Raw genomic sequence first — 12867 nt, forward strand, 5'->3', positions numbered from 1 at the left:
GAAGCTCATCTGAAACCTGTCCAGCATGGTGACCCTGCTTGTTATTTAAAATACTGGTGGCATAAGCCCTCAGAATCACAGCAATTCAAGCCACCACAGCACGACAGACAGATGAGTGGCAGTTGCGTGGTTGCTGTTAAATAGGAATCTCCTTGTGCTAGGGCCCTCAAGTCTTGCTCAAATTTCTGTCCTTAGATGTCAATCAAGAGGCAGAAGTGCAGCAGGGGCAACTGGTTGTAGTGAGACGCTTTGGGCTGGGCTTGTGGGTCTCTAAGTTGGTCAACCCTGCCTCAAAGCCAGGATTCAACGGTTAGGCTAGGAAGGCGCTCTTGCGTCCGGGGTAAGTAGGACAGCCTGGCTGTCCCCTGCAGTCTCTTCCCGCTAGGCAGCATCTCCCCATCGACCTGGTCTCCAGACACCTCTCACCCCACTGCTCCGTGGTTTGGGTTTCATTTAACACCTCCACCAGGTCTGTGCAGTTCTCGCACATCGTTTAGCCGCCGACCTCCATGATAGAAGCCCTCACAGCGGGCCATACTACCAACAAAACATCCTTTCAATTCACTGGATGATCACAGTCAATCATCATAGACTTAACTACACTGTATTAGAGCTCATCATGGGGATAAACACATCTCAATTGCCTAACCACTGGGAATCCTGGCTCAGTCAAGTTGACACAAAACCTTAACTATCATACTCCATCCCTTGTCCAGATGGCACCTATAAGCCATATGTATAATCTCTAAATAAAGAAAATTATAAAGTCATACTTGCACCTAACATGATATAACTAAAACTTGTACAACTGAATGTACTGACACCAGATACATCTTATATTTAATCAATGAACAAGTAAAGCAAAAATATTTGATGCACACATTCAAAAGAAAAAAATTTTTTGATAGCTATATATTCATAACAATTACAGTCCTTGTTTCTACAAATGGTCACATGTGTGTAGCTGATATTTAGAACTACCTTGGTCAACTATCCATTTATATTCCCTTTGCCCTCAGCAAGTACCTCAGCTGGTCATGGTTCTTCGCCTGGTTGTGTGACCCAAACCTTCATTCCTAAAGGGTCTGGGTTATTAGTAGTCATGTTGGAATTTGTTTTCTATAGTTTACTATTGACTTTAGCCACAGGACATGATAGTACTAAAAGACATCCTAAGGAATCTACTGGATTCTGTACACATTCTTCTTTATCTCCATTATATATTGTCAAGCCAATTTCCCCCTTGGTAATCAGAATCAATCACACCTCACAACACAATAGCTCCCTTCTTTGCTGTTTAATCCAGAGGTAGGAGGAGAGCAAAATGGCCAGGAGGCAATCTTAACCTCAAGTTCAATGCAATCAGTGCTGTGTTTCCAGGTGGGATTATCCCTCCCTTTGGAACTAAAATGTCCAGACCCCAAGAACATAGGGTTTCAGGGACAGGAAGCAAAAAAAAATTCAAGTGAGTCACTAGGAGTAAGGGTTTGGTGCCACTCCATTTCTACCCCTTGATTCCTGGACCCATGGATTCCAGCAATTGGATAAACAGCACCATATATTGCATGCTGGTTTGGAGCATATACAGCATCCTGGAGAACATTGCCCCAACTCTGCAACATATAATCGCCTAGCTGGGGTAATAACTGTGTCATTCCATTGTTCAATCTAGCCATCTGCTTCAGGATGCTGTGGAGCATGGTAAGACAAGTGAATTTCATGAGCATGGGCTCATTGCCATGCATCATTTGCTGTGAAATGGATCCCTTGATTTGAGGTGATGCTGTGTGGGATACCATGATGGTGGATAGGGCATTCTTTAAGACCGGGGTGGTAATTTTGGAAGAAGTGTTGTGTGAAGGGAAGGCAAATGCATGTACAGACTAAGGGCCTGTTCCTCCTGTAAGAACAAAATGCTGCCCTTTCCATGATAGAATTGGTCCAATGTAATCCACCTGCCACCAGGTCACTGGCTGATCTCCACAAAGAATGGTCCCATACTAAGTATTGGTTTCTGCTGCTGGCAGATCAGGTACTCAGTAGTGGCTTTAGCCAAGTCAGCCTTGGTGAGTGGGGGGGTCCATGCTGCTGAGCCTATGCATAACCTCCATCCCTCCTACCATGGCCACTTTGTTCATGAGCCTATTGGACAATGACAGGAGTGGCTAGAGAAAAAGCATGATTAATTTCCACAGAACATATCATCCTTGCCACATGGTTATTAAAATCCTCATCTGCCAAAGTAACAATTTGGTTCACATTCACATGAGACACAAATATCTTCAATTTTTTTTGTGTATGTGTGCCTATTAAGAGAGGTCTATCCACATGTATCTTCCCCACATCTCCTTGTCATCAATTTTCCAATCATGTTTCTTCCAAGTCCCTGACCAGTCAAACTAGTGGTCACAGCCCATGAATCCATATACAGTCACACATCTGGTCAGTTCTTCCAAGTAAAATGAACTACCAGGTGCACTGCACTTGCTCAAAGTTGGCCCATTTGGAGGATTTCCCTTCATCATTGTCCTTCAGGGTGGTCTCAGAAAGGGGTTGTAGTGCTGCTGCTGTCCACTTTCAAGTGGTGCCTGCATGTCATGCAGAACCATCTGTAAATCAAGCATGAGTTTTCTCAGTCAACTGGTCATAAGGAACTTCCCATGAGGCCATAGGCATAGATGGGAGAAGGGAGGTAATATGACAGGAGTGAGACTGTGGGCATTTGGGCCACTCCCTAATGCATCTTACTTGTGCCTTCACATCCTGCTTGAGTCCAGTCTCATATAAAAACTTGCATTTAATGATGGAGTGCTACTGTGCAGGTCCAAATTTAGGACTGTGTAGGTCAGACACCATCTAGTGCATATGGGGAGCTGTGGCCACATGGTGACTTGGTGACCCATGGTTAGGCATTCAGTCTCTACTAAGACCCAGTAATAGGACAAAAACTGATTCTCAAAAGGAGAATAGTTATCTGCAGAGGATGGCAGGACTTTGCTCCAAAATCCTAGGGATCTGTACTGTGATTCACCAATAGGTGTCTGCCAAAGATTGCAAAATGCCTCTCTATCTGCCACTGACACTTGAAGTACCATTGGACTGGCTGGATCATATGGTCCAAGCTGCAGAGTGACTCACGCAGCAGCTTGAACCTGTTGTAGAGCTTTCCTTATGGGCCCCACTCACCCAAATGAGGATTTGTTGCTTCCAAAACCCAAAGAGGTCCACCAGAAGTTGTGCCTCTTTTTTAGTTGTGGGAGGGGCAAGATGCAATAACTTATCCTTCACTTTAGTAGGACTATCTCTACATGCCCCACACCACTGAACCTCTAGAAATTTTACTGAGGTGGAAGGTGCCTGAATTTTGGGGGCGTTAATTTCCCCCTCTCTAGCATGCAGATGTTTTACCAATAAGTCTAGAGTCATTAATAATGATGCTGTGAGTTGATATGCTGGACTATAAAGTTGGTTTGAACCCCAAGGTTGGTGGTTCAAGCTCATTAGCCGCTCCTAAGAAATCCTATCCAGGGTTGCTATGAGCCAGAACTGACTCAACATCACTTAACAAGAACAAGCGTGCAGATGTTTTGCCAATGCAGGGTCATCGATGCTTCTTCCTTACTAGGTCCAATCAGCCTAATGTCATCAATGTAATGGACTAGTGGGGTATCTTAGGGCAGGGAAAGGCAATTAAGGTCCCTGTGGACTAATTATGACATAGTGCTAGAAAGTTGATATATTTGAGGCATTTTATAAAAGCAATAGTCCTTGGTCTTTCCATTTGTGGAAGAAAGAAGAGCAACAAGAATTGAAGAGGCTTGGAATCAATTAGCCCAATAGACTGAACACCATTCTTCATGATTCTGAAGCCAGAACTAGACAGTGTCCAGTTACCACTACCAACTGCTCTTATAGGGATCACATTAGAGTGTCCCAGATAGTATAGGGAAAATTTGGAAGAAAAACTCAAAGTTATTTAATTAAAAAAAAAAAAAGAAGACCAGGTTTACAGGTCAGAAAGAGACTGGAAGAAACAGAGACTATAGCCTTTGACTACCCTTTAGGTCAGAAATGGAATTCACCCTAGTGGCCCAATTTTCACCCAAGCAGTGGATTGGTTTTAATGGGGGACAAAAACACTAGTTTTGTGTGCTCACCATGGAATAGTCAATCATTCAAACTCAAAAGGGCAACATTATCCTCTGGACAAAGTTGAAAAGGGACAAGAAGGTGGGTGGAATGCAAAGGAACCACTGGGAGGAAGCAGGAAAATTGGTGCATGGAGAGGAATGTAATCATTGAGATGAAACAAATGTATGATTTGTTGAATGAAGCTGATGATCTTGTCTGTAAACCTTCACTCAATTCACACACACACAAAAAAGTAATAATTCAATAGCAGGCCCACAGACAAATAAATAACAAGTTGTTGTTGTTGTTAAGTGCCGTCGAGTCAGTTCTGACCCATAGGAACCCTGAACAGGGTTTCCGAGGCTGTAAATCTTTACGGGAGCAGAAAGCCTCATCTTTCTCCCGCGGAGCAGCTGGTAGTTTCAAACTGCTGACCTTGCAGTTTGCAGCTCGATTCGTAACCACTGCGCCACCAGAGCAAGTATTTGTGTCTAAACTCAAAATCAGGTTACTTCTGGAAACCTATTCTTGTGTTACCGAACACAAGGAGTTCACCACTGTTCTCTAGTTAGGAATAAGTGAGAATCATGTGGATTTAAGCAAAGCACACTTATTCCTTGCAGCATGTAAGGGGAAAGGGAGATGGGTCCCAAGTCACTGTCTCCTCCAACAAGGAAGTTGTTATTGTTGTTAAGTCCTGTCAAGTCAATTCCAACTCATAGCAACCCTGTATAGTGTTTCTGAGAAGCAGCTGGTGAGTTTTAGCCTCCAACCTTGCAGTTCAAACCAGCGTTGTGGTTCAGTGCATAATCCTGCTACCCCATGTTGGAGAATTTTTAAAAGCCTTTAGGCAAGAGGAAGGAAATTATATATATTCATGAAAGAGTTATGGGATAATAAGCTATTTATGATGTTGTTGTTAAGTGTCATAGAGTTCCTTCTGACTCAGAGACCCTGTATGGGGTTTCCAAGGAGTAGCTGAGGGGTTTGAACCAACAACCTTGCCGTTAGCAGTCCTGTGCTTATGTTACAGTGCCACACTGTAGGATAAACACTGGTCTATGAGGTAAAATGGCAGAATAGATCCCTTCTATTTCTGATGATGGTTTCAGCCATGTGCTCAGTTTAGGGAATCCCCTCTTCCATTCAGCCTTACTGCGTCTGCGCTGGCCCCGTTTCAGTCCAATTAGGGCCAGTTTTCTGTGAAACAACTTTATCAGAGTTAGCCTGGGGAGAGCTTGGGAAAGTAGGCTGAACATTGTGGGTCAGTCTGCTTTATCAAGCATCTGTGGTCAATCTGTGTGGTATAGTTTGTTTCAAATGCAGCTGATTTCAGCCTTGATAATGCCTCTGGCCAGCCCAGACTGTCTCACTGGATCACAATGTGTCTGTCTAAAATGGCTCCTCTTTGCCTTCTGTGCTTCATCAGGCAGGGCTTTTGTTCAGTGTTGGTGGGCATACAGAAATTCAGATTATGGTTAAGAATACATCCCTTACTTCCAATTGTTATGTTGTTGCTGTTACTAAGTGCTGTGGAGTTGGTTCCATCTCATAGCAACCATGTTTACGGTTTCTAAAAGCAGCTGGTGGGCTTGAACCACTGACCTTGAAGTTCAAGCTGACCTTGCAGTCCAGAGCATTGTCCTGCAATGCCATACCAGGACTCCTTCCTACTCATTGTTGTTGTTGTTAAGTGCCATTGAGTGGGTTCTGACCCATAGTGACCCTGTGTGAGGTTTCCAAGAAGCAGCTGGTTAGCTTGATCCACCAACATTGTGATTCAAATGACTTTGCAGTCCAGAACATTAGCCCACAGCACTACACCAGGACTCCTACTCATAGTGACCCTGCTGATAGGGTTTCTGGGGAGTGACTAGTGAGTTTGAACCGGCATCATTGCAGTTAACAGTGTAGTGCTTATCCTACAGCGCCACATTACCACTCCTTTAATAGTTATACTTGTAGGTATTTAAGAAAGATGAATAATTAAGAAGCATGAGTTGGAATTTAAAAACACATTGCCTATAGGTAAGTTTGGAGTCCTGGTGTGGCGCTGTTTGATAAGTAGTAGACCGCAATGTGAGTTTGAACAGCAAGGTTGGGGGTTCAAATTAACTAGCTACTTCTCAGAAATCCTATACAGGGTTGCTATGAGTTGAACCAACTCGATGGCATTTAACAACAACAACATAGGTATGTTTGTTGTTTAAGTGCTGTTAAGTTGGTTCTGACCCGTAGCAACCCTATAAAGCCTATAGTGCCCCAGTAAGGCAGTATAGGGTTTCTGAAGAGTGACTGGTGAGCTTGAACAGTGGTTCAAACTGACTTTGCAGTCCAGCACATTAACATTAAGCATAAGCCTTAAGCATAAGCATTTGTTGTTAAGTGCCGTGGAGTCAATTCTGACCCACAGCGAGGAGCAGCTGGTGAGTTTGAACAACTGACCTTGCAGTTCAAACTGCTTTGCAGTCTAGCACATTAACCCACAGCACCACACCAGGAAAACAGTCTTCATCCCAATTTCTGGAGGAAAGCATAGAGGCAATTATCAAGGAATTCCTTTGCGTGTAAGGTATAAATTTCCATCAAGAATGTGTGAAGAACAATATGGCCAATTCTAGTGGGTTTGAAATAAAATGTGATGTTGCTGAACAAGCTTAATATAGATGATGAGTGGTTTATAGAGGTCACACACCCAGTGTGTATGATCTGTGCTGGACTGGATGCTGGTGATTGAAATACTTTTTTTTCTACCAAAGAACTACACTTCTTAAAATGAAGGCATGGAATCTTTGTCTTTAAGAAGTCTAGTTTTTAAAAAAGAATTCCAGTTTCTGCCTTGCAGGACATAACCAAAAAACTCTCCCTTCTCTCCTCAGTAAAACTGTTTTGAGCTTTAGTTTTATGGCCTTTGGGGAAAACAAAACAAGATTTGCCTAAACCTTTAGTTTAAGCTGAAGGTCATTAGAGATAATTGTCTGTGTCAGTGGGTCATGAACACCCTGGGAACGAAATGTTTTTTAACATAAAGAGAAAGGGTTCTGTTACTATTCACCTCACTGTGGAATGTAAAGAAAAACACATCAAATGCTTAGCTGATGTGCCCAGCTTTATATAATGTGCTTGCCTGAGTGAGTCTGGAGGACAGTCTTGAGAGATGATTCTACCTGTCCTCCAGACTGCTAGCTTTCTGTAAATAAAGCGTGGACTGGATCTCTCTCCCAGTCTCTGCGATTGACAACAGTGACCCTCGCTTTGGTTTGACAACAGAAAGGATGAATGGAATTTGGAGCACAAATTGCACATTCCAAAGTTCAGAACTGCAAATACTAGAAATGAGGACAAAGTGAGAGATACGTGTAATGAAACAAATGAAAATCCTTCAGCAGATCCTAAAGGATCAATGTTACAAAAAGTACCTCATATCTTATAATAATTATTTTACAAAATAAAAAGCTCAAATAGGGAGTCCCATGGTGAAGGAAAAAGTTAAGATTAGTGGCCAAGGAGCACCTCACTGCAAGGATAAACCAGGAGGACATTATATATAATTGTGTGAAATTAGTCAGTTTTAAAAGGACAAATAATGCATGAGACCACTGTTGTAAAAAGTTAAGAAAATATTTTCTTGCTAAATGAAATATTCTATAACAGTTACTTTGGTGGGGGATTAAGGGATATTGGGGTGGAAAGTGTGGTGGTAGAATTATTCCCGGTCCCGGTGTGGCGCTGTGGGTTAATGCATCAGACTACAAAGTCATTTGACCTGCAAATTTGGTGGTTCAAGCTCACCAGCTGTTCCTTGGAAACCCTAAACAGGGTCGCTATGGGTCCGAATCAACTCAATAGCATTAAACAACAAAGAGTAGACACATGTTAATGTGGGTGATGGGGCAGGCAATATACAAGAGGGAGGTTAGCAGAGGAAAGATGAAGGAAGCCAGAGACATAGGCAGCAACGCAGGAGTTAATGGAAATAAAGGTGAAAACTGTTAACTGATGGTACATGGAGGGGATTGTAATCAGTGTAATGAAGCAAAGTATGTGATGATGTGCTCTATAAACTTTCACCCAATTCATAATAAAAAATTTTAAAAAGGAAAGATTAGTAACTAAAAGGTTTTGTGCTTTGAAGATGATAATCTACTTCTGAAAGGTCATAGCATTGAAAATTTTATAGAGAAAATTTAAAGTGTTTGCATGAAAGGATCCTGTTTGAGAAATCATTGGGATCTCCATTAGCATCAGCTCTGTCTCTCTTTTCTTTTTTTTTTTACTACTTAGAATTCCCTTCAGGTTTTTTGTGGGCACACAGGTGCAAATTGGGATTATTGGGATCACAAGGGTGAGAACTAGCGTTAACCATGAGACCAAGTAGGAAAACAGTTCCTCAGTCTTAGCGCTACCTGTCAAGAAGGGTTGATCCATTAACAGTATGTCTTATTGGTGACCATGCATGTTTTTTGTAAGTAGAAAATTAAGATCAATGCCTAGGAAAACTCCTTCTTGTTTTTGTTCTGCTTGTGTTGGCTAGGTGAAAGTGGCTGGAAATTTACATTCAAATGAACTGTTCCTGACTCTGACAGTTGGGCCATCAGAAGTTTATAAGGCACTAAAGAAAAACTGGCATCTGGACACTTAAACCTAGGTACAAGATGGAATTACATCTGCTTAACTAGAGTCTGTTGTAGGCAAAACGCTTTCAGGTTTCATGTTTTAAAGCATTCCTCCTCTTGGTCAGGATAATCATACTGACAAACTAAATCCTAAACTTTGCTGGGTTTCTAGGTAGCTGTAGCAAACTATAAACTCAGGTGGGTCTTTCACCAGATACCACATGGTTCTCTTCACCAGAACTTCATCAGGAGTGACATCTCTGTTTAGTTTGTTGTAGAATTGAGCAGAGCGAACACATACCACCTTGGTCAGAGCCATCTCTTTCCCTCTAACATGCTGACAGGGAAGGCCTACTACAAGCAGAATGCAAATTAAAATATTATTGGGGGGGGGATATACATATCTATCTATCTATCTATCTATTTATTTATTTATTATAATCCTGTTTATTGTACTCGGGTAACCTTTTTTTTCCCCTGAAGTAAAGACTTTATGATCTCTTTTTCTTTGATTACTTCCTGAAGTGAGTAAAGAATTTATTATCGCTCTCTTTTTCTTTTAAATACTTCCTGGAGTAAAGAATTTATGATTGCTCTCTTTTTCTTTTCCTAAAGTAGAAAGGGGTGCTTAAAAATTTGAACTAGCCAACTGGGTAAGGGAAAAGATTGTGGGGTCAAAACCCTAGCCAATAGGGTGAGACACAGCCTTGAGACTCACATCAGGGATTAAAAACCCGAGCTAACTGCCTACTCTGTGTGCTTGCTGGCCTGTTCCTGTGTGTATGGCTATGCGCACGCACCCTCTTGCAGGAGTAAATTTTGCTTTGCCAAGGTAATTTAGTCTTACCGAGTGCAACATCGGGATTCATTTCTAACACTATTACTCTTCATGAAGATGAACTAATCATGGAATAGTTTATTCCATGGGAAGCATATTTACTTAGGAATTTCAAATAACACTCATTCATGAAGGTAACCAATTAGTCCCTAGAAATATAAGACATGTAATAATACAAAAAACAGGATATGAAAATAGATACTAAACAAGACTTTTACAAGTCCATGAACTCAAATTGCCAAGATACCTTAAAAGTGATAGAAATTTAAACAAAGTCCAATAATAGCCTTATTGTTCAAGACCTTGGAAATAGCCATCTTCTGTCCCTGACCACTTGTGTCATAATTGAATTGTCATCAATAGATAGTAATGGTGTTATTATTCTTCCAAAGAATTTTCAAGATGTAACACAGTTCACATGAAAGTAGTTAGGAAGACACGAGGCTTAGGGAAATGAAATTCTTACAGAGAGAGGTAAGACTAGGCATCTAAGGGTTAAAAAACAAGGAGGTGGAGCCCAAATACAATTTTTCTTCTTTATATACCCCTTGTCAGGGGAGTGGGCTACTCTCCATTCCAGAGCCCAGGGATATGTGATTTCCTTGAATCCTATTTGTTTAGGGTTCATCTTATCATTAACTAATTTCATTTTTCCTTACAATAGTATCCTTTCTCACCTACTGTTCTTCACTACCTTCCTTTGTCAACAATCTCTCTCCCATCATCCCCATTCTTGGAGGCTGACATTGGCTTGTTTCCTGTTGAGACAGGCCATACCTAGAGTGAGGTCAGACCTCCTTTTCCCCTGTTCTAGCTCACCAGCTGCTTCTCAGAAACCCTATACATTATCACGGAGTTGGAACCAACTCAATGGCCCTTAACAACAACCACCTCATACTAGAGCATTTCTGCTATAAGTCTAAAAAGAATGTTCTAGTTTGGTCAACGTGTGACACATATACTTTAAACTTATACACAGCACAGCTCTGCTTATTCTAGCAGGGTTCCAGCTGAGTCTTTCTGGTGTCTCTTTCAAAATATAACATTTGGGAGTGAAATCAGGTAAGTAAGCTCAGGGCTCAAATGTCTCTTAACCTATCATCAGCAATATAGCATATGTTAGAGTGCTGTGAAAAGGGGGTCTGTGAAAAACATCCCAAGTATTTTTTCCAAAGGCAAACTGCCCCTCATTCTCAATACTCTAGAGTTCCTTTCTCAGAAACAGTCCAAGTGGCCCCCCTTGCACCAATCATGAACCTCCACAGAAATTCCTTAATCACCACAACTGTAGGGCAAAGTCACATTGGAGGAACCACTTGGTCTCTTGAAAAGCTGACTCCAACTGAGACTGGATCCCCTCCTGTGGCCTGGATTCAAAACATGCAGGAAGAGGACAACAGTTCAATCAAGACCATTAGATCAGCATCCCATAATAACATAGCTTTGGAGAGCAAACAACATTACCACTGATAAATATTGTTACAAGTCCAAATGACTGGCACTGACTTATTTCCATTAGAATCTGTTTCAGTAAACCAAAAAAAACGTTTAAAAGAGCACAGTGCTCAGAGAAAACCCTTTTCTGCAACTCCTCTGGATTAGTTTACATTAAAATAGCCTCTAAGCATCAATTTCTTTGTAAGACTTAACATTCAAAAGGAGCAGAGCAGAAACCCCAACAATATGAGTTCAGTGATCTGAAACAGCCCACAAAACCAAAACTGCCATATTCTGCAAACCTTAGGTTGTATGTGAACATAGAAGCCTTTATCTTTTAAAAACATTAAACTGTTTTCTTAATCACTTAGCAGGAAAAAATAAGCATACTGTTATTTTACTTTGAAGATCATAACTTGAACTTTAGTCTTTTCTAAACATAATTATTATAATTGTAAGTTTACAAATAAAAATTTTAGTCTTACAAGAGAAAGCACAGAAAATGAACTCAGCACAAGAAAACATAAGGAATAAAGAAACCAGTATCACCACAAAACACACACACAAAATTACTCAAATTCAATTCATACCTATAAACAATTACACTGAACATCAATGGACTAAACGTACCAGTCAAGAGACAGAAAGCAGAATGGATAAGAAAACAGGATCCTTCAGTACTCTGTCTAAAGAGACGTACCTTACACAGAAAGACAACTATAGATTAAAAATTAATGGATTAAATATATATGAAGCTAATGGAAATAAAAAACAAGTAGGGGTGGCAATATAAATCTCTGATAAAATAAACTTTAAGGAAAAAACTAGCATGAGACAAAGAAGGATAATTTCATGATTAAAGGGTCAACTGAAAAAGAAGACATAACCATAATAAATATGTTCCCATTGAAAAAGCCTCAAAATATATAAATCAATCTTTTATAGAATTACAAATAAATAGACAACTCTACGATAATACTAGGAGATTGTAATATACCACTTTCAAAAAATGGACAGAAAGAAACTCAACAAACACACAGAAGAACTAAACAATATAATCAATCAACTTGACCTCATAAGTTTATACAGAACTCTCAATCCAACAATAGCACAATACACATTCTTATCCAGTGTACATGGAATGTTCTCCAGAATAGAGCAGATATTAGGCTGCAAAGCAAGCCTTAATAAATTTAAAAACATCAAAAGACTGCAAGCCATCATCTCAGATAATAATGCTATAAAATTAGAAATCAACAATAGGAAGAGTAAGGAAACAAAATCAAATACAAGGAAACTGACTAACACATTGCTTAGAAGCTACTGGGTAATCAAAAAAAGAAAAAAAAAAAATTCCTGAAAGCAAACGAGGACAGAAAAACATCTTATAAAACTTTTGGTATTCAGTAAAAGCAGTGCTTACAGGGCAATTTATAGACTAAAAGCATACATTCAAAAAGAAGAAACCTAAATCAACACATTAACCAAACACAACATACTTAATACTAGCGCACTTCTGCTCTAAGTCTAAAAAGAATGTTCTAGCCTGTTCAACCTGTGACAGATATGTCTAAACTTATTAAAACATCTCCAAAAATTAGGAAAAGGCGAGTAAAGTAATCCTACAGTCACTAGAAGAAAAGAAATAATAAAGGTTAGAGCAGAAATAAATGAATTAGAAAACAGAACAACAATAGAAAGAATGAACAAGACAAGAAGTTGGTTCTTTTATAGGACTAATTAACAAAACTCACTAATGCCTAAGATATCGATGTTTATGCGTTCCATTTCATTTTTGACCACTTCCAATTTTCCCAAATTCATACTTCGTACATTCCATGTTCC

At 40.2% G+C, this 12867-nt stretch overlaps 1 pseudogene; it reads right to left on the minus strand.

The window, feature by feature from the left end:
- Window positions 1-1883: 1883 nt before the first annotated feature.
- LOC102821213 lies at window positions 1884-9616 on the minus strand (annotated as a pseudogene).
- Window positions 9617-12867: the final 3251 nt, after the last annotated feature.

The sequence above is a fragment of the Chrysochloris asiatica genome, unplaced genomic scaffold (assembly GCF_000296735.1).
Source record: "Chrysochloris asiatica unplaced genomic scaffold, ChrAsi1.0 scaffold00013, whole genome shotgun sequence".
Taxonomy (NCBI): domain Eukaryota; kingdom Metazoa; phylum Chordata; class Mammalia; order Afrosoricida; family Chrysochloridae; genus Chrysochloris; species Chrysochloris asiatica.